This window comes from Balearica regulorum, chromosome W (genome assembly GCF_011004875.1).
Source record: "Balearica regulorum gibbericeps isolate bBalReg1 chromosome W, bBalReg1.pri, whole genome shotgun sequence".
Lineage (NCBI taxonomy): Eukaryota > Metazoa > Chordata > Aves > Gruiformes > Gruidae > Balearica > Balearica regulorum.
The window spans coordinates 969,120-994,963 of NC_046219.1; the positions used below are offsets into that span (position 1 = coordinate 969,120).

A 25,844-nucleotide genomic window follows, 5' to 3' on the forward strand; every position below is an offset into this window, starting at 1 on the left:
TGAAGGTGTGTCCTGGTTTCAGCTGAGAGAGAGAGAGAGAGTTTTCTTCATAGTAGCTAGCATGGGGCTGTGTTTTGGATTTGTGCTGGAAACAGTGTTGATAATATAGAGATGTTTTTGTTATATAGACCTGCTGTTGTTGAGCAGTGCTTACGCAGAGCCAAGGCCTCTTCTGCTTCTCGCACCGCCCCACCAATGGGATGGCTGGGGGTGCACAAGAAGTTAGGAGGGGACACAGACAGGACAGCTGACCCAAACTGACCAAAGGGATATTCCATACCATATGACGTCATGTTCAGTTTATAAGGGGCTTGGGGAAGAGGAAGAAGGGGGGGGCGGTGGCGTTCAGAGTGATGGCGTTTGTCTTCCCAAGTAACCGTTATGCGTGATGGAGCCCTGCTTTCCTGGAGATGGCTGAACACCTGCCTACCGATGGGAAGTGGTGAATGAATTCCTTGTTTTGCTTTGCTTGTGCACGCGGCTTTTGCTTTACCTATTAAACTGTCTTTATCTTAACCCGTGAGTTTTCTCACTTTCACTCTTCCAATTCTCTTCCCCATCCCAATGGGGGGGGGGGGAAGTGAGCGAGCGGCTGCGTGGTGCTCAGCTGTCGGCTGAGGTAAAACCACAAGGTGGAAAGGAACAAAGTCTTATGTTGTAGGGAGTGTGTCTGACTGAAAACTTAACTGTTACTAAATGATTTTTTTTGTTCCTCAGGATGATTTTGACCGTGTTTCTTTGAAGACAACTACATTTTAGGACCTTTTTCTGTACCAAAGCCTAAAATGATGATATCCCATCTAGTGAAAGTTAAAAGCCACCCTGAGGGCTCTTCCTCCTTGCCCCTCCTCACAGGTTCCATAGTAAAACTATATTTACTTCCCAGTACCAGTTTAACAAGATCCAAGGAAAAGGAGTGAAGGTTGTTAAAGAGCTCTTCCATGGAGCAGATTTGTTTTGTGTGTTACATTTGTTCCAATACTTGGTCACACAGTAGTTTTGCCTATTTGCCTTCAGGTAATGCTGATACAGTAACTTGAGGTGCTTTTGAAAACTTTTAAATTTTAACTAAAACTATGGCATAGCCTGGTTGGAGGTCTTAATTCTCTTTCTAGATGTGAGAATATGCTCTCAAATATTAGTTTGTCAATGACTATGATTAGAAGACAACTTCCTTGGTCCAGATAGAATAAGAAGAAAAGGACATGGGGGTCAGCAAGTTGAACATGAGCCAGCAATGTGCCCTTGCGGCAAGGGCCAATGGTATCCTTGGCTGCATTAAGCAAAGCATTGCCAGCAGGTTGAAGGAGGTGATTCTTCCCCTCTACTGAGCACTGGTGAGGCCACACCTGGAGGACTGTATCCAGTTCTGGGCTCCCGTAGTATAAGAGAGACATGGACATACTGGAGAGAGCCCAGCACAGGGCCACGAAGATGATTAAGGGACTGGAACATCTCTCCTATGAGGAAAGGCTGAGAGAGTGGAGACTGTTCAGCCTAGAGTAGAGAAGGCTTGGGGGATCTTATCAGTGTATATAAATACCTGAAGGGAGGGTGTAAAGACGACAGAGCCAGGCTCTTTTCAGTGGTGCCCAGTGACAGGACAAGAGGCACAAGCTGAAACACAGGAAGTTCCATCTGAACATCAGGGAACACTTTTTACTGTGAGGGTGACTGGGCATTGGAACAGGTTACCCAGAGAGGTTGTGGAGTCTCCATCCTTGGAGATATTCAAAAGCCATCTGGACATGGTCCTGGACAACTGGCTCTTGGTGGCCCTGTTTGAGCAGAGGGGTGGGACCAGATGACTTCCAGAGGTCCCTTCCAACCTCAACCATTCTGTGATTTAATCAATCAATCAATCAGTCAATGAAGTGAACATCCATCCCAGCCTAATACTGAGAGCAGGTTTTGAATGGAATGCATGCCAACACTGACCAAAGTCATATCAAACAGACAAAAGGTCCTGCTATATGCTCTGCCTTTGGAGGGTATAGCAAGGGATGGGAATCAGCTTCATTCCTGCCCAGTCTTTTTAGGCATTTTACCTCATCTTTTTGTGTTTCCACTGGCTCCCTGATGGCTTGTACACAGGAAGTGGGAGAATGAGGCCAGCTTGTGATCCTGGTTGGCCACAAGTCACAGGGGCTCCTTTGTTTTGGAGGCCTTCAACCTCATGGCCTTGACAATGTCAATCATTATGAAAAGCATGCTGTTGGCAAGAATGGGGAGAGCCTGGCCTTGCAAGGGCCACCACAGTCACTTTTCAAATACCAGCAATGCCATGCAACAGAACAATAAGCCTTTTGCTTCGGGGGAAGAAGCCAAGAGGCAGCAGAGTGCAGTGACATTTTCTCTGCATCTCAGCTACCCCAAAACACCAAGGCAACAACAGCCAGAAAGATTTGGATGAATGCTAAAGGTTGGGGCCTTGCTGGGAAGGCTGAAATCCTACCCCACTGACTATGTCCATCTTTGGAGAATGTTATAAATCCTCCCTGTGTTATTCTACAGCTAGTTGGCTTGACAAAACCCCCCAAAAAACAACCCACAAAAATACCCTACTGTCCACTTTCTAAGTAAGTGGAGCATGACAGAGGTGAGCATGTATTAATCCACAGTGTCTCTGAGCTGTTGCTCAGGGGAGCCTGGATTTGTTTCCCAGATGCCTAGCTCCAGAGAGCAGTACAACGGCAGGAACCTTGCACGGATAAGGAGTGACCCATTTTGGCTGTTGGGGTGCAGCACCCCTAGGCTTTAAGTGGAGGAAGCCCAGCTGAGACAAGAGTTTGGGCCAGAGGGCACAATCACAAAAACATCTGGAGGCATGTTGAACAGAGAAATCAAGTTACCCTTGAAAATAACGATCAGGGAAATATTCTGGCTGTCGCATAGCCCTCAGAGCACCTGAATGCACACAGTACCTCCACCCCAGGAAACACAAATCCCAGAATCTTCCTAACTCAATTTAGATCTTGCAATCTTAAAATTATTTAGGTGGGAAGGGACCCCTGGAAGTCTCTAGACAACCTCTCACGCCAAGCAGGGCTGACTCCAATGTTAATGTTGATCAGGGTACTCAGGGTCTTGTCTCATTTTGACTTCACCAGTAGGTCACATCCTCCTCTACCCACTCCCACCAGTATACTTTATATCAGGCTCCCAGCCTTGACAATATTTAAAAGCAAAACCTGAGTATTTATCAACAAATGCAGTACAACTCTTTTTAAAAACATTCCTCCTAAAAAAAAAAAAAAAGTAAATTTTGCCTTTAAACCCCATTATTCCTCATTAAGGGACCAAAGAGCAGAATTGGGGACAAAAACCAGTACACTGCATCAATGCTGACCAAGGTGCTTTCTGCTGTGACACCCATGAGATGACTAATGATAAGCTCTCCACTGTTGCCAAAAGAAAAGAAAAAAAAAGGGAATAGTAGTCTGATTTGCCTTGCTGCTTCCAAGATGGGATAATTTTCTTGGAGAATACGTTAGTTTTCTTAGAATAGTCTTCTTACAGTGAACTAACATGGAGTATCTTATCCACTGTAACCATTCTGGTCAGCATTCCTGCAGAGACAAACCCTTAGACAAGTTATTAATGTCATGATAAAACAGACCTGGGAGACTAAATCCCATCTCTGGTTGAATTCAAGGCATGAGGGGATAGATTGGCGCTAGTGGAGATTGTTTGGTGTAACTCAGTTCTCATTTAGGAGATGATTCTTTCTTAACGTTGTTATAAATGTGTATAAATATATAATTTTAAACTTACCATTTTTACAAGTATAATTCTTAAAATTATATAAGTGAAAGAGGTAATACATGGATATAACAACATGTACAACTGCAACGAATAGCGTGCATTAGAAAGGCTACTAAATTGCATGTTTCAAGGTCCAAGCTACTTTTCAACTGTTTAAGATCAGGGTGAAATTTAACTTGGGACCTGAGCTTGGGAGGCATAAATAATCCCACCTCAGCCCATTGTGGGGTCTTACATCTCTCAGGCCTCTGGTGTTAGCCACATCTGCAAATAGGAACTGGAAGTCTGAGTCAGGTGCAGAGCCCTTCTGGTCTGATATCCAAGATCCCTAGGGGGGGCGTGAGATCTTTCTCTCATTGTGTTGGTTTTGCACGGCAAGGTTTTGGTAGCGGGGGGGGCTACAGGGGTGGCTTCTGTGAGAAGCTGCTAGAAGCTTCCCCTGTGTCTGATAGAGCCAGTGCCAGCCGGCTCCAAGACGGACCCGCCACTGGCCAAGGCCAAGCCAATCAGCGCCTCTGGGATAACATAGTTAAGAAAGAGAAAAAAACAGTTAGAGAGCGCTTTTGCAGCCAGAGAGAGGAGTGAGAAGACGTAAGAAACTCTGCAGACACAAAGGTCGGTGCAGAAGGAGGGGGAAGGAGGTGCTCCAGGCACCAGAGCAAGATCCCCCTGCAGCCCGTGGTGAAGACCATGGTGAGGCAGGCTGTCCCCCTGCAGCCCATGGAGGAAGGATGAGGGGGTGTAGCGATTCCACCTGCAGCCCGTGGAGGACCCCACGCCGGAGCAGGTGGAGGCACCTGAAGGAGGCTGTGACCCCGTGGGAAGCCCGCGCTGGAGCAAGCTCCTGGCAGGACCTGTGGACCCATGGAGAGAGGAGCCCACACCGGAGCAGGTTTGCTGACAGGACTTGTGACCCCGTGGGGGACCCACGCTGGAGCAGTTTGCTCCTGAAGGTCTGCACCCCGTGGAAGAGACCCACGCTGGAGCAGTTCGTGAAGGACTGTAGCCCGTGGGAAGGACTCACGTTGGAGAAGGTCGTGAAGGACTGTCTCCCGTGAGAGGGACCCCACGCTGGAGCAGGGGAACGATGAGAGGAGTCCTCCCCCTGAGGATGAAGAAGCGGCAGAAACACCGCGTGATGAACTGACCGTAACCCCCATTCCCCGTCCCCCTGTGCCGCTGAGGGGGGTGGAGGTTTGAAGCCGGGAGTGAAGTTGAGCCCGGGAAGATGGGAGGGGTGGGGGGAGGTGTTTAAAGATTTGGTTTTATTTCTCATTCCTCTACTCTGTTTTGCTTAGTAATAAATTAGATGAATTCCCTCTGTAAGTTTGGTCTGTTTTGCTCGTGATGATAATTAGAGAATGATCTCTCCCTGTCCTTATCTCGACCCACAAGCTTTTCGTTGTACCTTTTCTCCCCTGTCCAGAGAAGGAGGGGAGTGATAGAGCGGCTCTGGTGGGCACCTGGCCCTCAGCCAGGGTCAACCCACCACACTCATCTTAATCCATGTTTTCTTTTCTTTGTGTAATAGTCACTTTCATTGCTGTACAGTAAGATGAACTTGAAAATCTGCACGGAGCTTTATTTTTTAACTAATTAAAAAAATAATTACATTTCAGGTTGACACCTCCCTTTGAAGGGAAGAACAACAGATAGTGAGTTTGCCCTATGTGTGAGAAAGAATTAATTCCCCAAAATGCATCTCTGTTTCCTGGTATTTTAGGGATTTCTGGGGAAGTTCTGTTTGTATCAGGTCCCTTTTCCAGAAGACTCATGTCAGTTGTGAATATGCAAGTGGGGAGAGGAAGCTAACAGAAAAAATGCTGCTTGGGGTTGAGAAGGGGACAGATGCTTTACTTGGGTTTTTTTTTTACTATGAAAAACTAAGTTATGATATGTGGAGTTCTCCACAAAGACAGTCTATAGTTTGAAGAGCCACAAGACATCATTGTACTCCATGTCAGGTCTCAAAGCATCATTTTCTTCTTTTGAGCAATTCACGATCAGAGAAGTAGGGGTCCCCACCAGGTGATGATGACTGCCACAGCTCAACAGCTCAGAGCATGCAAGGGAAGAGGAGTGGAAGCTTCTCTGCTTCTCCTACTGGCTGCTTGTGGCTAGACGTGCATGAGGTCCCCAAGAGTGGAGTATGCACAGCCTGGCATTCCTAGTGTTTTCCGAAAAGGGGATTCGTTGCCCGGTGTGCAATAAGTCAATTCTCACGCACGCAGAGGAGAGATTGCTTTTTATTCAGGCCTGGGTGCTCGGTGGATTTTCCACAAATCAGGCACACCTAACGTGGGTTCTCTTGTCATATTTATACACAAATATTACAAATTAGTACACTCCCAGTTACAATGATTGGTTCAGATTTCTTCCCCTAGCATGCAAACTAGAAGGCATGCTCAGTTCTTTTCTCTGCCTTTATCTTTTGAGTAGATGGTATAATTTGGGTAGGGGGGCTCATGGGTCGGTGGTCGCGGAGACCCTGGCCCAAATTCCCTTTCCCCTAGTTTCTCAATACTTCTGGCACTCCCAAATGGTTCTTCAGGGTCTGTTGATCAGACTAACGATTTATCGGTTATGCTTCTACCTCTTGACAATCACGTCTTAATTGATACATTGTTTGGATAAATATTAACTAACATAGGAGTAAGACTGTACAATAGCCATCCTTAATAGTACCTAGCAATTAACTACAAAGCTATCTGTGACATCCTTAACTACGAAAAACTATCTGTAACATTCTTGACTATGGAACTATGAAAAACTATCTGTAACTTCTTAGCTACAGAACCATGATTAACTTTTAACTTCGATGCAAGCTATCACTAGAAGTAGCCATGGTGGGAAGGATCAGGCCCTTGCAGGCAGAGTCAAGCTAAGGAAAGGAGCCTTCCATGTAGGGAATGGTCAACCACACCAGGCTGGCAAGAGGAGCTGCCTCCTGGAGCAATAGAACTCTTGCACTAGGGTCAATAAAAGCTCCAGAATTTAAACTACTAGAGTGTTAAGCCACTGGAGTGCAAAAGCATGATCCAGAGCACTAAACCCAAGCCAAAAATAGGTGTCTCGTGCATCAGAGGAAAAAAAATCCAGTCCTGTCACAGCCCCCTTGAAGCCTTTCTTTTCCTTGTTGGTTGTGCCTTCCAGTCCAAAATGTGTTTGGCTTCCTTAGGAAGGGATGCCAAGGGGCTGAGAGCAACTGATGGTTGACAGCCTTCTCAGTTCCTTCATGCACAATCAGAATGATCCTGCAATCAGTGTTATCCTGGGCTACGGTCTCCCCAAATACAGCTGCTTCCTTCATTTGGATGGACTGTCAGTAGGACTCTGGACTGTCTCTGGCCAACCAGACAAGAGCAAGGTTTATTCCTCAGATAAGCAGGAAGATGTTGAGGGGAGAAGCAGTCTTGATGATATATGCGATATTAAGAAGCTGAGAGATCCTTGGTAGGGGCTGCTCATTCCCAGTGACTGCAGGCAGTAGGTTCCCCAGGAAGTGGCTTAAACCAGTCTGTGCAGAAAGAAGGGACTGAAGGAAAACAAGATATAGACTGCATCCCTGAAGTCTGACAGCTTGTATGGATCTGCTTCATCTGAGGTTATAGTTGACACTAGCTTTCATTATGCTTGGATCTTCACTTTAGAGAAGTTTTAAAGTAAGTCATATTGGAACAGGTGTTTATCCTTCCATTCACCTTTGCAATAGCCCACAGGCTGAATATTCTCTCCCCCGACACACACTATATGTCTTTTGTGGGATTTCTGACATTCCGAGGACAAGTTTGGTACTGCAAATAGCAAGGAGGGCTAAAAGGGCATTTTCTGTGCTCACAAGAAATTGATGCTTCACTTCCTCTGCTATCTGGTCAACACGAGAGAGAGAGAGTCAATCACTACCTGCGAGGAGAACTAGCACTCCTGTGGTTTCACATCTACTCAAGCTGAGAGCCTCAGCAGGATGATCCACCCCATACCCATTCCTGAACCCTCCTAGAGTTGGTTCCAGATACTGCCTGCTTATTTAGATCAGACTGCAAATGACCCTACAGAGAAAATGCAACTTGCTTTCAGTCAGATCAGCAAGCTGTGGCTCACCCTGTAGTCATACACTTATACAGAGCAAGGAGTCCGCATAACTGAAAGTGACTCTCCTTTTCTGTTCTTTGCAAGTTAGTTTTCAACTGATCCCCCTGAGATGCAGCAGCAACCACACACAGGGGAAGTGGTGAGCATCTCCAGTAGCCAGGGGGATGGGGGGGAAACACTGCATCACCTTTTGGCAGCTTGCGGGGCAGGTAATTTCAGGCTGACCTTCAGGTACAGCCTAGCTCCCAGCAGCACGTGGCGATACAAACCCAGAGGGGTGCTGCATGCAATAACTGGTACTGAATCAAAGAAAATTCACTCCATAGCCAATGTGACTATGAAGCAGGTATCCTTTATTGCAGCGCTGGGAGTCGCACCGGGATATTTCCACGAACGTGCGTCTCCACGAGAAACAAATTGTTCGTGATTTATATTACAAAAGAGTTTACATATTCATTAGGTTTCCGATAAATTTAATACATATTCATTATTATTCCGGGAACTCCTGAATATATGCTAATGTCCTGATATGCCTGCGCAGTTTCTTTCTCAGGTGGTCGTCAGGGGTCGTCCTCCTCCTCAAATCTTCCTCTTTCTCCTCTTCTTCAGTGTACACAGCTGGGTGACCTCTTCTTCATGATCTCCGTTTTGCAAGCTCAGCAACCTTGTTATCCATCCTGCCCAGATGGTCCCAGGCTTGTTGGCATATTGGGCCTCCCTTTATCAGGTTGCCTCAAACTTTGTGTCTTTTTCTAGTTCATACCCAAGGACTATTCCCTAATTTACGGCTTCTCTTATCCTGTTTCTGCATTCCAACTATTTTATTAATTGCTTTCTTTTGTACTGGAGCATGAGACAGGCGAAGCCTGAGTTTGTGGGGCCTGACTCAAGTGTTGCCAAGTTATATTCTGGTTTTGTTTTTTTTTTTAAATTGTTCTACGCTAATTAGATTCCCCTATTCATTCCCCCCCCTTTTCATTAAAGTTGCGAATTCTTTCGCAAGAAGGCCTACAATACGTTCTCTTTTTACGATGTTCTCTTAAAGTATTTCCCTGACTCTACTGCGTGTCTTATCTTATTTTGTTTCCAGTTCTCATATTCTCCTGAAGTTCGCCTACTACACCAAAATGCACGTTGTATTAATATACAAGTCAGGATTATCATCAGTCCTATAAGCAGGACAAAACCAAATAGCTGCCGGAGCCAGGTCAAATTAGGTAGCCAGGAAGTTAACTTGTGCCAAATTTCTTTAAAACCCCATGAGGTACCGTCTTTAGTTATTTTATGCAATACGTCGCTTTGTCTATGGATTTCGTCTAAATCTGTGGAGATTCTACCGCTTTGGTCTATGTACAATAAATCAAGGGCCATTCGGTTTTGAATCACTTCTTTTGACAGACTAGTTATTTCAATTTGCAAGGCCTGTATTGCATCAATGGTTTTGTTCTCAATGTTTTCTATTACCGCCAAAATGTTCACTATAGTTTTTTTCTAGTTCACTTACCCCTAGCCATGGGAGAAACCACCTCACAAAACTATGGAACTTAGTAAACCTATCCGCTATAGCATTATGAGTTCTCTTTATCCTTTTGAGGGAAGTTGTTGTTCTTTCATCCTGTGGGTATAGTTTGTCAACGATAGTAATGTTAGGAACTAAAGCTCCAAGAGTACAAGCTCCTTTCCATCCTAGGGGCAATATCTTCAACGCCAGTGTACCACATAGCCAATACCATCCCGTTCCTAATGGGACCGGGAGTCCAGTATAGTTCAACCTTTGAAAAACAGGATCAATCAATGTCATATTTAAAAAATGAACTTGTTACATTTTGAATATTCTCCTACAAAGGTGCCCTTTCCTGAACTTACCAAACAGCTATTACTCGAGGTATAATTCGCTATCACGTCTACCTTCCATTCCTTGTTCCATTTGGACTGGGAATCTTTTCTAAGGGTGGTGTTGGCCCAATAAACCGGATTTGTCCAGGAGACATTAGATGGAAGCGGAACTCCTATTAAGGATATTCCATGGCTGGAATATTTAGGCATCTGGGTGATGTTTTGGACTAGAGAGAAGTGTAGATTTTTGATTCCATCCTTCTACCTGATTGACATGGCTCAGGACTATTATTGTCACGAGTAGTGTGCAATTGATCATAATGTCCTTTTTATTTTTATCTTAAGGGGTGATTGTGGTTCCACAGTCCATGATGCAGGGGCCTTCTTGATCCTTGAATAATGAATCCACGCGGGCTGCTCTTTGATCTTGATTGCAGTGAGGGTTGTTAACAGCACTTGAAACGGTCCATTCCACTTCTCTTCCAATGGTTTACCTGTGAAATTCTTAACATAAACCCAGTCTCCGGGTTTAAAAGGATGTATGGGTTGATCTGATCCTCTAACTCGTGTTGCTAGAACAGTTTGTTCGATTATATTTAACTGTCTCTGTAAACTGATTAGGTACTGATACAGGTATCCTTCACCAAGTTGGGTAAGATCTTCCCCTGAATGTTGCAATTGATATGGCCTCCCATATAAAATTTCAAAGGGGCTCATATTTTCTTTAGATCTCGGTTTTGTCCGAATTCTTACTAGGGCTAATGGGAGGGCTTGATCCCATTGCAAGTTTGTTTCTTGACAAATCTTAGCTAGTTGTTGTTTGATCAAATGGTTCATTTTTTCCACTTGGCCACTAGCTTGTGGTCTGTGAGGGGTGTGTAATTGCCAATCTATTCCTAAGATTTTACTGATTTTTGTTACTACTTTTGCACAAAAGTGAGTACCTCTATCTGAGGATATTGTTGTGGGTACCCCAAATCGTGGTATCACTTCATTTAGTAACGTTTTTGTTACCTCTCTAGCCTTGTTGGTTCTACAGGGAAACGTCTCTGGCCAGCCTGAGAAGGTATCTGTTAACACCAACAAATATCTGTATCCCCCTTTTCTGGGGAGTTCGGAAAAGTCTATTTGCCAATGTTGCCCCGGACTATTACCTTTTCCTGGTACACCCATCTGAATCTTGTTTGAGGTATTCGGGTTATTCTTTAAACAAATTTCGCACCTTTGGGTTACTTGTTTCACAGTGGTGTACAAATTTCGACTTACTAGTTTCTGGTTTAATTGTTTATATAAAGCATCTGTACCCCAATGTGTTTTCTTATGTTCATCTAAAACTAATTTCCATAACAAATTAGAGGGTACTATTATTCGTCCATCTGGAACATAAAACCATCCACCTTTTCCTTTGTTACCTTCTAAATCATTGATTAATTTTTTATCTTCTTTGGAATACTTATCCGGCTCTAAATCAGAATTTGGAATTTGAAGTTTACCATCCGGAATTAAGGCTGCCATCACTTTACCTTTTTCTGCTGCCTTTCTAGCCTCTGAGTCTGCCAATTTATTGCCAATCTCTTGGTCGGTGTTACCTTTTTGGTGCCCTTTACAATGCATAATAGCTACTTTTTCTGGAAGATTTACGGCTTCTAGTAACTTTAGAATTTCTTTTGCATGTTTAATATATTTTCCTTGAGCAGTGAGAAGTCCTCTTTCCTTCCAGATAGCACCATGGGCAGGTACAACTCCAAAGGCATACTTTGAGTCTGTCCAGATATTAATCTTCTTCCCTCTTGCCAGCTCTAACACTCGGGTTAGGGCAATGATTTCAGCCTTTTGTGCTGGTGTCCCCGCAGGTAATGATTTTGCTTCGATTACCTTTTGGGTAGTGGTCACAGCATATCCCGCTTGGCGTTCTCTGTGTTTCACAAAGCTGCTTCCGTCTGTATACCAGGAGTCCTCGGCATCGTGGAGCCGCTCCTCTTTTAGATCGGGGCGGCTGGAATATACTGCTTCCACCGTTTTTAAACAGTCGTGGACCACCGGCTCCAAGATTTCCCCGCTGAGGAAAGAAGCTGGGTTCACAATGTTAGTGGTGACTATAGTTATATCATCTTGTTCCACTAGTATCGCTTGGTATTTCAGAAATCTAGAGGGGGAAAGCCAGTGTCCTCCTTTTTGTTCTAACACGGCTGAAACTGTATGAGACACCATTAGTGTAATTTTCTGGCCCATTGTAAATTTGCGTGCTTCCTGTACATTCAGGATAACTGCAGCTACTGCTCGTAGACATCCAGGCCACCCTTTGCTTACTTCATCCAATTGCTTAGAAAAGTAAGCTACTGCTCTTTTATAAGGGCCTAGTTGCTGAGCCAGCACCCCTAAGGCTATTCCTTGCCTCTCATGAGAAAATAGCCAGAAGGGTTTAGACACGTCAGGAAGACCTAGGGCCGGTGCTCTCATCAGTTCTGTTTCCAGTTGTTCAAAGGCTCTTTTTGCTTCTCCCGTCCAGGTCAACTTTAACTGATTATCTTTTAGTAATTGATACAACGGTTTTACTAAGAGTCCATAATTATATATATCCATAATCTGCACCATCCTGTCATACCTAAAAAGGTCCTAAATTCTTTCGCTGTTCCCGGCAATGGCGTGCGGCAAATAGCTTCTTTTCGACCTTCTCTTTGTCCTCCCGAGATCTCAAATCCGAGGTAAGTGACTTGTTGCTGAATCACTTGGGCCTTTTGCTGGGAAACTTTGTACCCACTCAATCCTAGAAAATTTAACAAGCTCACTGTCCATTGGGCGCAGTCCTCCTTAGTAGTTGTAGCCACTAGTAAATCATCCACATATTATAATAAAGTCCCTGTCTGAGATGGAGGAGTCCATGTTTCGAGTTCTCGGACCAACTGGTTCCCAAAGATAGTAGGGCTATTCTTAAGTCCTTGAGGTAACACCGTCCAAGTTAATTGTGTTTTTCTGCCTGTTTCAGGATTTTCCCATTCAAAAGCAAACAGCTTCTGACTCTCTACTGCCAAGGGCAGACAGAAAAATGCATCCTTCAGGTCCAGTACGGTAAACCAAATTTGGTCATTTTTCAATTGAGTTAATAATGTATAGGGGTTTGCAACCACTGGGTGCAAATCATCTACAATCTTATTTATTGCTCTTAAATCCTGTACTAGCCGATAATTCTTCCCATCCGGTTTCTTCACCAGTAAAATTGGGGTATTAAGTTCTGATTCGCATTATACGAGCAACCCGTATTCTATAAAGTTGAGTATTAACCTTTTAAATTCCTTTTTGGCCTCTATTTTTAATGGGTATTATTTTGTCTTACCAGATTTGTTCCAGGTTTAAGGATAATTCTTACGGGTTCCGCTCTTCTGGATCTACCCGGGACCTCATTAGCCCATGTCAAAGGTGTCACTGTATTCTTCACCTCCTCGGGAATTCCTTTGTTAGTCTTAGGTTGCTCCTGCAACATAAAAACTCTTGCCTCGATGGCTTTAGATTCAGGGATTAATAATTGAACTTTCCCATCTTTAAAGGTGATCTGCATTTCCAATTTACTCAATAGGTGCCGTCCCAAGAGTGGCACAGGACATTCAGGCATATATAAAAATTGGTGAGTTATCCATTGTTTTCCGAGCTTAAAATTTAAAGGGTGGAAAAGGCACGCTGTTCCGCTTTCCCTGTGGCACTCACAATGTTTACTGTATCATCGCTCAATTTTCTTTGATAAGTATTTAACAGACTAAGTTGCCCTGGTATTTGCAAGAAAATCTATTCTGCTTTTTCCCAGCTCTCCTATGGCCAGGGGTTCTGCTGGGGAGGTTTCCCCGGTCCCCTTCAGGACTTAGTTCAGGGGAACTGATGTGGAAAGGGAGCTGCTTCTTGATTGTATCGTGCCTCCTCCAGAACCTCTGGACTGATAGGAACAGGACCCCTAAAACGGTCCTTAAATTTCTGATAATCCCATTTTCAATGTCCCAGTTTTTACAATATGCACACTGATGATCTCCTAAGGTATTACTGGTATTTTGTGCTGGAGGGGCCTCGCCTCTCCCCCATAGTATTGCCGTCCTCCCCTGAAGTTACTGTTTGCTGATGCTCCCTGCAGTGCAGCTCTCAGGTTACTGTCTCTTTCCCTGTCTCTCCCTGCCTGTCTCCGCTCTTTCATTTTCTTGTTGTTCTTTTCTAACTTCCTTCCCTGTTATCAAAAATCATCCATGCAACCTCCAACATCTTTCATTAATTCCAAATCATCCTCTTCATCACGCTCACACTTCAAACCCCGTTGCCCCATACTACAAGCAGAGCAACACCTTCACAGCCTCCCGCTGCCTTTTCCTACTTTTCTAATGCTGATGCCAATGCCAGGGGGTTTTGCAGGGTAAACCCACAGTCCTTCAGCCACTCTGGATGATTTCACAAGGTGAAAAACAAATCAACATAAGGTACTTCATCCTATTTCTTCTCCCTTCTACAAAACAACATCAATTGTAACATTGTATTATATTCCAAATTCTTACTCTTGGGCTGTTTTTCCTGATTAACCAATTTATACATCGGTCACCAGTGATTATAATATTTTATCAGAGTTCCCTTAATCTGTTACATCTCCCGGTGAACCTTCTATTTCTTTCCAATGTCTCAGTATGCATCCTAATGGACTCTTTTTCAAAACTTCTCCGCTCTGATTACTTCCCATTTTACTATCTCGCCAACCACAAACAATCTTTACTATTTCGGTAGCAAACTCCTTTTTCTCAAGGGGTCCACACTTTACACTTAGCACACTCTATGTCTGTCCCAGATTGAAATCACAATCTCTGTTTATACCATAAACATTCAAAAATAATTATTGATTCACAATATTTTTAGGGTGTCAAAAGCAATATTCTGATTCCCACATTTATCAACAATTCTACTTCAGGGGCTGCATCATTCAGATTTTTAGTTAGTCTTTTAACACGGCAATAAAGGACATCCAAACTTACATGTCAATGCTACTATTAATCTAAATAATTACCCACAAGGGTATCATTAATCATTCGCTTCGTCCTTCTCCAGCTGTTTCCTTCGCAGGATAACAGAACCGCGGATCCGGACTCCACACTCGCTTCGTACGTGATTGTACGTCTCACACACTCACACAAATTCAAACACCTCAAGTTATACTTGAGAAAGAAAAAAAGAAAATTCCTTGAAACTGTAACTGTTAAGCTCCTAAACAACCAATACCTCCAGACAGTTACTTTTCAAGTGCGTGTGTGTGTGTGTAACAGTAACTGTTAAACTCCTAGACAACCAATACCTCCAGTCAGTTACTGTCCCAATGTATGCGAATAAGACGCTAGCAGTCCCGCATACGCTCAACCCTGCGTTATAACGTAACGACCTACGGGGAGCCACCAGACAACCGGTTCCAAAAACAGAGTAGTAACTGTTAAACTCCTAAACAACCAATACCTCCAGACAGTTACTTAAACAAATAAAAATAAAAGCAAAATATTTTAAAGAATACCTTTCAATAGATGGTCCTTGTCTGTCCCCGCAGTGATCCGATTGAGGAGAGGAGTCTCTCCGGAGAAATCCCCGGGGGTACCCAAGAGAGTCCCAATCTCAATGGGTCCTGCAGCCGGGCAGAGAGGGTCCCATCTGGGTTGCCAATCTGAATCAAAGAAAATTCACTCCATAGCCAATGTGACTATGAAGCAGGTATCCTTTATTGCAGCGCTGGGAGTCGCACCGGGATATTTCCAGGAACGTGCGTCTCCACGAGAAACAAATTGTTCGTGATTTATATTACAAAAGAGTTTACATATTCATTAGGTTTCCGATAAATTTAATACATATTCATTATTATTCCGGGAACTCCTGAATATATGCTAATGTCCTGATATGCCTGCGCAGTTTCTTTCTCAGGTGGTCGTCAGGGGTCGTCCTCCTCCTCAAATCTTCCTCTTTCTCCTCTTCTTCAGTGTACACAGCTGGGTGACCTCTTCTTCATGATCTCCGTTTTGCAAGCTCAGCAACCTTGTTATCCATCCTGCCCAGATGGTCCCAGGCTTGTTGGCATATTGGGCCTCCCTTTATCAGGTTGCCTCAAACTTTGTGTCTTTTTCTAGTTCATACCCAAGGACTATTCCCTAATTTACGGCTTCTCTTATCCTGTTTCTGCATTCCAACTATTTTATTAATTGCTTTCTTTTGTACTGGAGCATGAGACAGGCGAAGCCTGAGTTTGTGGGGCCTGACTCAAGTGTTGCCAAGTTATATTCTGGTTTTGTTTTTTTTTTTAAAAATTGTTCTACGCTAATTAGATTCCCCTATTCAGTACGCACAGATGCTTACAGCCCAATTGTCACCGTAGGAAGGGCAGGTTTAAGGAGCACTGCCGATACCAAGGAAGGTCCCACGATTTGTGCAGGACTGACCTGCTCTGGCTGTTGACATGCTCCCTTCGGCTCTGGATACCCAGCCCACCCCAAGTCCCCTGCACTTACATAAAAAGTTGTCACCTTGCCCAAGGGCCTCCAATGTAACGGGGTGCAGCTAATAACTGAACCGAAAAGAGATATTCACAAACTTGCTTCCGGCAACCAAAGAGGAAGGGAAGAACGTGCAGCTAACTGATAAATCTCCAGCAGCCCCCCCAGGGTGTACCAGTAATGACTGGTAACGTTACTGATTGGCTGATCGTGTGTGTTAGGGCACTATAGGGCAGTGGCTGAGGTTCTGTGATTGGCTGGTGTTTTCGTATCCCCACGGATTTTGACGCTTTCTTTTATTCATCTGCGCTGAGTGGGTCGTGGGTACGATGACGCTATTTCCGGGTGCTGGTGAAGCGGCTGCGGGGGGTGGGAAGGGAAGGGATTAGAACGAGCTGGAGACGGAGTTGCTTGGGTTGAAAATAATAGCTATTTTTGGCCCTTTTCATGCTCTGGAAATTCTCCCACCTGGATATAAAGAGAAGTAGGTTGGGGGACTGCAGGTAAGGTAGGCGGGCGGCAGCTAGTGGTAGCTGCGAGAGGCAGCTGGTTGTGTGGGGTAGGGGGTAGGGGGTGGGGGGGTGGTGCGCGGTGCGCGCGCGGCTGAATCGCGGACGTGCGCCTGGGCGCGAGTTGGTAAATGTGAAGGGGGGGTGTCGGCGGGTGGTTTATTGTTAATTTGGCTATTTAGCTGACGGTAGGGGGAGTGGGGTGCGCGTCTTCTGCGCATGATCCGGGAGGTGAGTAACACAGGGGTATAGGGAGCGGGGTTGTATCTTGCTCTCTGGTATTTTTCTCTTGCATTCCCTCGGGTTGCTGTGAAGTCCTTGTTTTCCTTGCAGTTTTCTGTAGCACTTTGTTCCTTCAATTTGGAGTGTGTGGTGGTAGTTCAGCTCGGCTTGAATGAAACTTCCACCTGAGCAGTTGCATAGGAGGGGAGTCTGCTCTTGCAGACTATCTTTCATAAGCATGTGTGTGCCTCTGGGAAAAAAGTGAAAGGACAGGTTGCTGGGGAAAAAGTTCCTAGCTCCGAGGTTTATCTTTAGCAAACGTGTAGATTCTGACTTACAAGGGGAATGCAAGTTATGAACACACCTTTCATAAGCAGCTTTTTGAACATCAGCAATACCTAAGTGATAGTCAGAGGGTCAGACAAGTTTTAGCAGTCTCTCCACAACATCCTGGATCTGAGCCCCTGGCAAGCAGCAAACTTCTCTAGCTAACAGGTCAGGTTGGCAGATGGGTGACTTTGCCTTGTAGCAGGGAGTTGCCCACTACATCCCACTACATCCCTCACTGCTTCCTCCAGGTGGTTGCCACACTAGTATGGCTTTGTGAGTGGTATAACATGCATAATAACCTAGCAATACATATACTGAAAAATACCTGGTTGCTATACAATGAGAAGGTCTAGTGATTTCATTTTGACAGCATTGTACGAATGAGAGGCTTGCAACACTGAGATATCTCTGTTCAGCCAATGCTGCTGAAGTCACGGTAATTAAGTAGGAATACTTCTTTAAATAATGGCAAAGGCGATTTGTTAAAAAGTAACTGAAGGTTAGCACATAATTCCTAGAAAGCAGTGGATGCTTTATTTATATTTTTGATTGCATGCTTATGTTGTTGTTCAGGTTTTCTCTTGGTAGATTCAAAGTTTGATTTGTTTTTCGTTGTTGTGTGGTGTTTTTTTTTCTTGCTGTATACGATTATCATGTTCAAACCATCAGTTGTCTTGCAAATCCAAAGCCAAGAGAGAGTGAAGTATTCACTACTATTTAACACTTAAACAAAAGAGGAAAAAACCCCACCAAAAAACAACCCCAAAACTAAAACAAACTAGTGAACTGAAACTGATATTTTGCCTCTGCTTCAGAACTTCCTGAAAAGTCTTACTCTGAGCAAGTCACGCTTATAAAAAGAAGCGCAAAAATCTAACCCGTAGACGTCGTTTGCTTTGCAGATGATGATAGCTGTATAAAATACAGTGCTGAATATATGATATAGTTCTACTTAGTAATAATGCAAGGATGAAATGTAGATGTAACCCTGAATTTCTAGAGCTATGCATGAAATTTGAATGTCCAAGTTGATCTAAAACAACTATGACCTGATTCTTCAGTTTCTCCTTCTGTTTTTGAATATGCTGAGAGGTGAACAAGTAGTCTTTCTCCTCCAAAAATTAGTTTCATTATTTGGAATTCTTAAAGTTTGGGTTGTTTGGGGTTTTTTGTGACACCTTAGGAAGAACTACTTTTTTTGTACTTGTCATTATTGAGTTGCTCATAATAGTTTATGTTGTGGAGGATAATGTTTAATCAAATGGAGAAATGTTATCTGTACTGTCAGCATACAAGAGCTGTGCAAATTATAGCTGGCTGTTATAAATATGTATTATCTCTGTCATGTTGACATGATTAGCCATGACTACTTCATTCATGCTAACAAGATGAAGCTGGTAATCATGCTGCTGCTGTTGTACTCTTTTGTAAATTGATAAATAACAAAGCAAAGGTAATGTGGACTGGTGTAAAAATGGAGGAAAAGTTACTATCTTTGAACTGAGGGAAAAAAGCCACTTCAATTTTAAATGAATGGGAAGAAAAATTTTCAGAAATAACTTAATTATTGGAACATACATTGACTTAAAGCTCTTGTGTGACTGGTAAACCATGATTTGAAAAATGTCTTTGGTTGTTTTTTCTATTCCTCAGTATGTGTTAAAATGTCTAGAACTGTGTAATAGATTGATGTAAAGATTGTATAACAAGCTTCTAATGTTCCGAGTCATTGTCAGAAGATGAGGTTTTTGAAATTACTGAAATTCAAATGAGTCTGAGAAGATCAAAAGCAAATAACTGTGCTAAGTCTCAAATGAAATGCAGTATTATCTTTTTGAATCCGTGTGGTCCAAACAGTAATGGAGTCTGACAAGATGTTATAAAACAAAGATTTATTGAGGCAGTAGGAAAGATGAGCAACAATGTGCCCATGCAGTGACTCACCCAATCACCAATAGCAAACACAGGCTCATAAGCGATGCCATGGCTCCATTGGACTGCCAGGGACACTTGGTGTCCGGGTCATCTGGCAGTAGAAGTCAATCATGCAAATGCCTTTTGAATGCAGGTGAGAGTCGCGCCACCCCTTGACTCCACCAGCGGTAGCTGGCTTGAGAGAATCGTACCTTATGTGAATAATGTGGGCTGCATCCTGCCTTCGCTGCTGGTGTTGGTCGGGGGGAGAGTGTTGGCAGTCTGTCTACACTGCTGATATTGGTCAAGGGGCAGGGTGTCACTTCCACCCCTTGATTCTCTCAAATCATCACTCGATGCGGAGTTATAGGCTAGGGTATTATTCTGGTGGGTCATTAGCTATATAATAAGCTAGGTGAGGTTGGTATCCTGACACCTGCAGGATATAAGTTACATAGAGGTCAAAAGCTGGTGCATCACAAGATGGGTACCGTAGAATTACCTCTATCGAGTATCAGTTGCGTGGGTATCCGGGAGGTGATTACTACGACATCTTCCCAATTGCTACGAGAGAGGCTGCAAAAGAGATCACAATTCAGGGTTAGTGTCCGCTTATATCTAGTGGCCCCCAACCTGGGTCAGGGAGTGGCTCGACCTCGACTGGGAAAATACTTTACGGCACAATCTACAACCCCATCCAGTGATATGAAACAAAACATAAACAATGACAATAAACAAGTTAGTTAAAAAAGGTACAGCCGAAATCTTTTGATAACTGAGATCTGGGAACCAAGAGGTAAGCCGCAGTCACAATTTCCCCAATGAGTATTTTTGGTTGTCACCTGATGCAAGGGCTTTAGTTGTGCCTGGATTTTATTAAGGTCAGTCTCAATGCATTGATCTTGGTTGACATAGACACAGCAGGTAGTATTTACTAACGTGCAAATGCCACCTTGTGTGGCCAGCAAGTAGTCTAAGGCTAGATGGTTTTGAATGGTAGTCTGAGATACTTGAGTGACTTCTTGCTGCAGCGCTTGGATGGCATCGATTGTTATGTTTTCTGTATTTTTCCAGGGTAGCAGAGAGATTGACAGTTGCGCTCTCCAGCTCAGAGACCCCTATCTGAAAAGGAGGACCTGGGAAAATTGGTGAAATCCAGGTCTTTGCCCTACCAAAGGGCTGATCTACGCTGATGTTGCAGGGCATCAGGGCAATTGTGAGCATGGGTCACATCAAGGTTTTCTTCAGCATGCATCCCAGGCAGTATTTGTCCGAGTGTGCAGGTCCCCTCCCACCTCCGTGTGAGGTTTTTTCATGGCATGATTGCTGCACAGTCAGTATAGGCTGGGGGCACCTATTGTGCTAGGGTCACTGCAGCGAGTGGTGTCTTTCAGGCAATTGTCAATATTGGCATGGTAGGCTTGCATGGTGTAGGATGGACCCCGCCACATGGTTTGTAGCTGATCACGGGACAGATTGTAGCCTGTAAAGTTCTGGAGGATGTAGAATGCCGATCTGTTCTTCACCAAGGCGGCAGTGGGTAGTCAGTGGTTGAGAGATTAGCCCGAACAGAGTAACATCTGACAAAAGTTTTAGGTGCATGGACCCACAATTCCACCAATACTAGCATTCTCACCACAGGAACTCCTTGGTGGCCAGATGCAGGGTGTTGCGTACAAATCTCACAATAAGTTCCCTTTCTAACATTTGCCAGCACGTGAGATGTGTGAATTAACAAGTTAAAATCCCAACCAGCAAGGCCCTGGTGGACTGTCCCTAAGAACAGTAGCCACAGCATATTCAAAATTGGTTCTTGCACGGAATAACCAACAGTAGTATAAGTAAAATGAATGCAATGGAGAAGGAGGATTTTTCCAAGTTGTTGTGGTTTAACCCCCTGTAGGCAGCAAAGTACTGCACAGCCGCTCGCCCACTGCCCCACCCAGTGGGACGAGGGAGAGAATTGGAAGGGTAAAAGTGAGAAAACTCATGGTTTGAGAGAAAGACAGCTTAATAGGTAAAGCAAAAGCTGTGCGCGTAAGCAAAGCAAAATAAGGAATTCATTCACTACTTCCAATCGTCAGGCAGGTGTTCAGCTCTCTCCAGGAAAACAGGGCTTCATCATGCGTAATGGTTACTTGAGAAGACAAATGCCATAACTCTGAAGGTCAGCCCCCCACCCCCAGCCTACTTGCTGGTGGGGCAGGGTGAGATGCCTTGATGCTGTGCAAGCACTGTTCAGCAATAGCTAAAACATCAGTGTGTTATCAACACTGTTTTCATTACAAATCCAAAACATAGCACCATACAAGCTACTAAGAAGAAAATTAACTCTATCCTAGCCAAAACCAGTACACAGATGGGTCCAGTAGCCAGGCAGAGTTGGTGGCTCTGGGCTCGTCGTGGACATTATCACTTCCCAAAATACAAAATCGCTTCTAGGACAGCCTGAAGGGGTGGTCTGTGGATCCAACATTGAGATTTGGGCCCTGGTGTCCACAACAATGGTGACTGAGTGCCAGTCATTTATGACAACTTCTAATTGGGGCTAGGACATGGGGTAAGCAAAAAGGGTATGCCAAAAAACAGGGCTAGGAGGCAGATCTCCATCTGGCAGCGGACACCTGCCCACCAGTTGTCTGGCAGCGCCTTGGGGGTGGGTGTGTGCTAAGGGGTTAACACTGGCGTGCAGGGAGGCGCTGCAAGACTTGGGGGGGGAGGGGGGGGGCACCTGCCGATGACCATTCAAAAGCTGTAACAAAACATTATTCAGCAATTTATTAATTTGTTGGGAAGGGTAAACTGAGTTTCCAGCAGGAGCTGCCTGAGGCAGTCCCTCTCTGGCTGGCTGGTGGAGGTGCCCTGTCCTCTGCCCAGGTGAGGATTCCTCTGTATCTGACCGCTGGGCACAGAAGCCATTGCCACAGCACCCGCCCCTGCAGCCAGGGTATGCAAAGCTCCTGCACCCATGGTCCCCTTCACTGAGGTAAGTTAGAGCTGCCCCAGTGTGCCAGAGACTACTGAGCCGCTCCACCCAGCCTTCCCCTGTAGGGTTGGGAAAGGGGGTCAGGGTCTGCTCCGTGGCCAAAAATGTCCCTGTCCCAACTATCATCCTGGTAGATAGTGGCCCTAACTTGGGCCGTTGTACTGGGACGATCTCTCCAGGTCTCAAGGGCCTGCTGAGCCAAGGAGGCTAACTTATGCTCATCCCTTTTGGTCCCTTTCTTAGCTTCTCCCGCCTGTTTGAGGGCACCATGCAGCCCAGTAACTTCAGTCTGGGCAACGTTGAGGGCACAACTCAGGAGGCCGATTAAGGCTCCTTTGCCATGTCGTTGTTTGCAATGACTGGCCTTACGCCACAGTTCAAATTCATCCCTCGTAGCCTGGGGATCTGTTCAACTATCTTGGACCCAATCCTCCCCCTATTGAGGGGAGCTCCAAACTTGCTCCTTTCCTAAAGCCTCCAGTAGTTGTCAGAAAGACTCTTATCACAGAATGGTAGGGGTTGGAAGGGACCTCTGGAGATCATCTAGTCCAACCCCCCTGCTAGAGCAGGTTACACAGGATTGCGTCCAGGCGGGTTTTGAATGTCTCCAGAGGAGGAGGCTCCACAGCCTCTCTGGGAAACCTGTTCCAGTGCTCTGTCACCCTCACGGTAGTTTTTTCTCGTATTCGGCTGGAACTTCCTGTGTTCCAGCTTCTGCCCGTTGCCCCTTGTCCTGTTGCTGGGCACCACTGAAAAGAGTCTGGCCCCATCCTCTTGAACATCCACCCTTTAGATATTTATAAGCATTGATGAGATCCCCAGTTTCTGATGCCAATAATGTGGTCCGAACACTAATGGAGTCTGACAACATGTTCTAAAACAAAGCTTTATTGAGGTGGTAGGAAAGATGAGCAACAATGCGCCCATATGGCGACTCACCGATAGCAAACACAGGATCATAAGCGATGCCATGGCTCCGGTGGACTGCCAGGGACACTTGGTGTCCAGGTCACCTGGCAGCAACAGCCAACCGTGCAAATGCCTTCTGAATGTGGGTGAGAGTCGTGCCGCCCCTTGGCTCCACCAATGGCAGAGTGTTTTGAGATAATCATACCTTACACGGATAATGTAGGTGGCAACCTGCCTGTACTGCTGCTGATGTCGGTCAGGGGGCAGGGTGTCGGCAGTCCGTCTACCTTGCCGATATTGGTAACGGGGCAGGGTGTCAATCCATTATGTGGATCTAGTTTGGATCTTAAAGCCCGTGTTGAAAACTGATGTAGTCTCTGTGCAGGTGGCACAACTCACATTTGTCATCATAATCTGAATTTTTCTGGGAAAAGACCCCCCCCATATGGAGTTAAACTAAGTGTCTCTAGTTTCATCCAAGTGATGTTTTAAAAGTGTAGGGAAAGGCATCTTCAGAATCAAGGAGGGCTGAGAGAGGAGTTGTTAAGATTCTTGAGCTTTTGGTAAACAATTAAGTAGAACTGTTACATTTAGAAATGAATACTGTATTGAGGCAGGCATCATGCTGGGATGTCTGTGGTTGCTCTTTCCCTTTGGATGCTTACATGCAGACCTTTAGCTTCACACATCGTTTGTGATTTCATTCATGAACAGAGGGTTGTCCTGAGACAGGAAAAGCTGGCGACCAAATTTTCTTTTTTAAAGTTGGATCCCCTCCTGTGGGGGAGATGGCTAATAGCAAAGACTACCAGAATACCATGAACCCCAAAGAACAGTTTCCTGGGCTGATAATGTGGAAACTGTAAATTCAGGTTAATGCTCGTTGGTAGCAGCTTATGCTTTTATGCCCTTCTTTGGCTTTATTGCCAGTTCTGTGTGGCAATCAATAGACAGTACCCTGCTTTTTTCTCCTTCTAAAATCAGTGTTACTACCTAAGTGGATTTCTTCTTTTATATCCTTCTGTCTTATCAAACAAGAGATCCTGCCCTTGTGAATAGCTAGTTTCTTGTAGCCAGGTATGTTTTGCTATCTTTCTAAATTTAAGAATGGAATCTAATGACTTCATTTCCAGTTTTCTATTGATGCCTAACAAACATTGTGCTTTCATATAACAGACTAGAAAAGCTTGCGTCAGGTCTTTCTAGAGACTGACTCGTATAAAGGTTATAGTACTGACTTTGAAGCTCAAGTGATAAAGGCATTGGCAAAGAATTAGCAAGCACCAGTGTTCAGCATCACAGTCTGTGAGACTGTTTCACATTCTAGTTATAATTATAACAGGAAACACCTTAACTGGCAAGGCACATCAAAATGCAGGAGTTGAAAGCAAGACATGTGGTAAGAGACTGGAATAGTCAAGTGTGATACTATGACTGAGGTGCGTGATAGGGTTGGAGAGAAGTGATCTAGAAGATAAAGAACATAAGTAGATGGGCATGCACCCTGCCATCACAGATGGCTTTGGTTGCTTCAGACAGCCAAGTGTGTCCTTTTTTTTTTTTTTTTTTTTTTTTTTTTTTTTTTTAAAAAGAAGCTTTTTATGAATACCCTCTCAACATGCTTGCTGTGGCTAGCAGACTGTACTGTTGGTTTTTACTGGCAAGTTGGGCTCACAGCAGGTTGGAGTATCTATTTGCAGTACTTCTCAGATGGTGATAAAGCATTGGACGCTTTCTGAGCCACATGGAAAACTCTTGTCCTTCATTGGAGGGTTGCTGCAACCAGGAGCAGCTTCAGTAGTGCAGTTTATCTCCTCTGATTCTTAAGCAAGTGGTAACTCATCCACTCCAACACAGGAGAAAACTTGTACACGTTGAACTATGCATAAAACCACACTAAGCAAACACTGCAAGTGTACTGTGTAAACTTGAATGTCGGGCACTAAAGCCACTAGCTGTTGTTTTGCTGTATTTCTCAGAGGTGAAATAAAAATCCTGTAATGCCTGTCACTTAATATTGTAGGCGAAATGAAGGTGGCACATTGGTAGAATCATAGAATGGTTTGGGTTGGAAGGGACCTCGAAGATCATCTAGTTCCAACCCCCCCCTGCTGCGGGCAGGGACACCCTCCACTAGACCAGGTTGCCCAAAGCCCCATCCAACCTGGCCTTGAACACTTCCAGGGAGGGGGGGGCATCCACAACTTCTCTGGGCAACCTGTTCCAGTGTCTCATCACCCTTACAGTGAAGATTTTTTTTCCTTATATCTAATCTAAATCTCCCCTCTTTTAGTTTAAAGCCATTACCCCTTGTCCTATCACTACTTGCCCTTGTAAACAGCCCCTCTCCAGCTTTCCTGTAAGGCCCCCTTCAGGTACTGGAAGGCTGCAATAAGTTCTCCCCGGAGCCTTCTCTTCTCCAGGCTGAACAACCCCAACTCTCTCAGCCTGTCCTCATAGGAGAGGTGCTCCAGCCCTCTGATCATCTTTGTGGCCCTCCTCTGGACTTGCTTCAACAGCTCCATGTCCTCCTTATGTTGGGTGCTCCCGGTGGGGTCTCACGAGAGCGGAGTAGAGGGGCAGGATCACCTCCCTCGACCTGCTGGTCATGCTCCTTTTGATGCAGCCCAGGACATGGTTGGCTTTCTGGGCTGCAAGCAAGCATTGCTGGCTCATGTTGAGCTTTTCATCAACCGACACCCCCAAGTCCTCCTCCTCAGGGCTGCTCTCAATCCATTCTCTGCCCAGCCTGCATTTGTGCTTGGGATTGCGCCGACCCACGTGCAGGAC

General features: G+C 44.8%; 1 protein-coding gene and 1 long non-coding RNA gene across 2 annotated transcripts in view; one reads left to right on the forward strand and one right to left on the reverse strand.

Annotated features, from left to right (window-relative positions):
• Nucleotides 1-4,453: 4,453 nt before the first annotated feature.
• LOC142599246 (uncharacterized) overlaps nucleotides 4,454-25,844 on the reverse strand; it is a 426,921-nt gene continuing 405,530 nt past the window's right edge. The window contains exon 3 of the long non-coding RNA XR_012832875.1: nucleotides 4,454-4,562. This is a non-coding gene — a long non-coding RNA (uncharacterized LOC142599246). The remainder of the gene's footprint in view (nucleotides 4,563-25,844) is intronic.
• The window catches only part of LOC142599194 (mitochondrial nicotinamide adenine dinucleotide transporter SLC25A51-like), a 51,370-nt gene continuing 42,081 nt past the window's right edge, over nucleotides 16,556-25,844 (forward strand). Inside the window, exon 1 of the mRNA XM_075739094.1 lies at nucleotides 16,556-16,687. The gene's annotated coding sequence lies outside the window, so the exon portion shown is untranslated. The remainder of the gene's footprint in view (nucleotides 16,688-25,844) is intronic.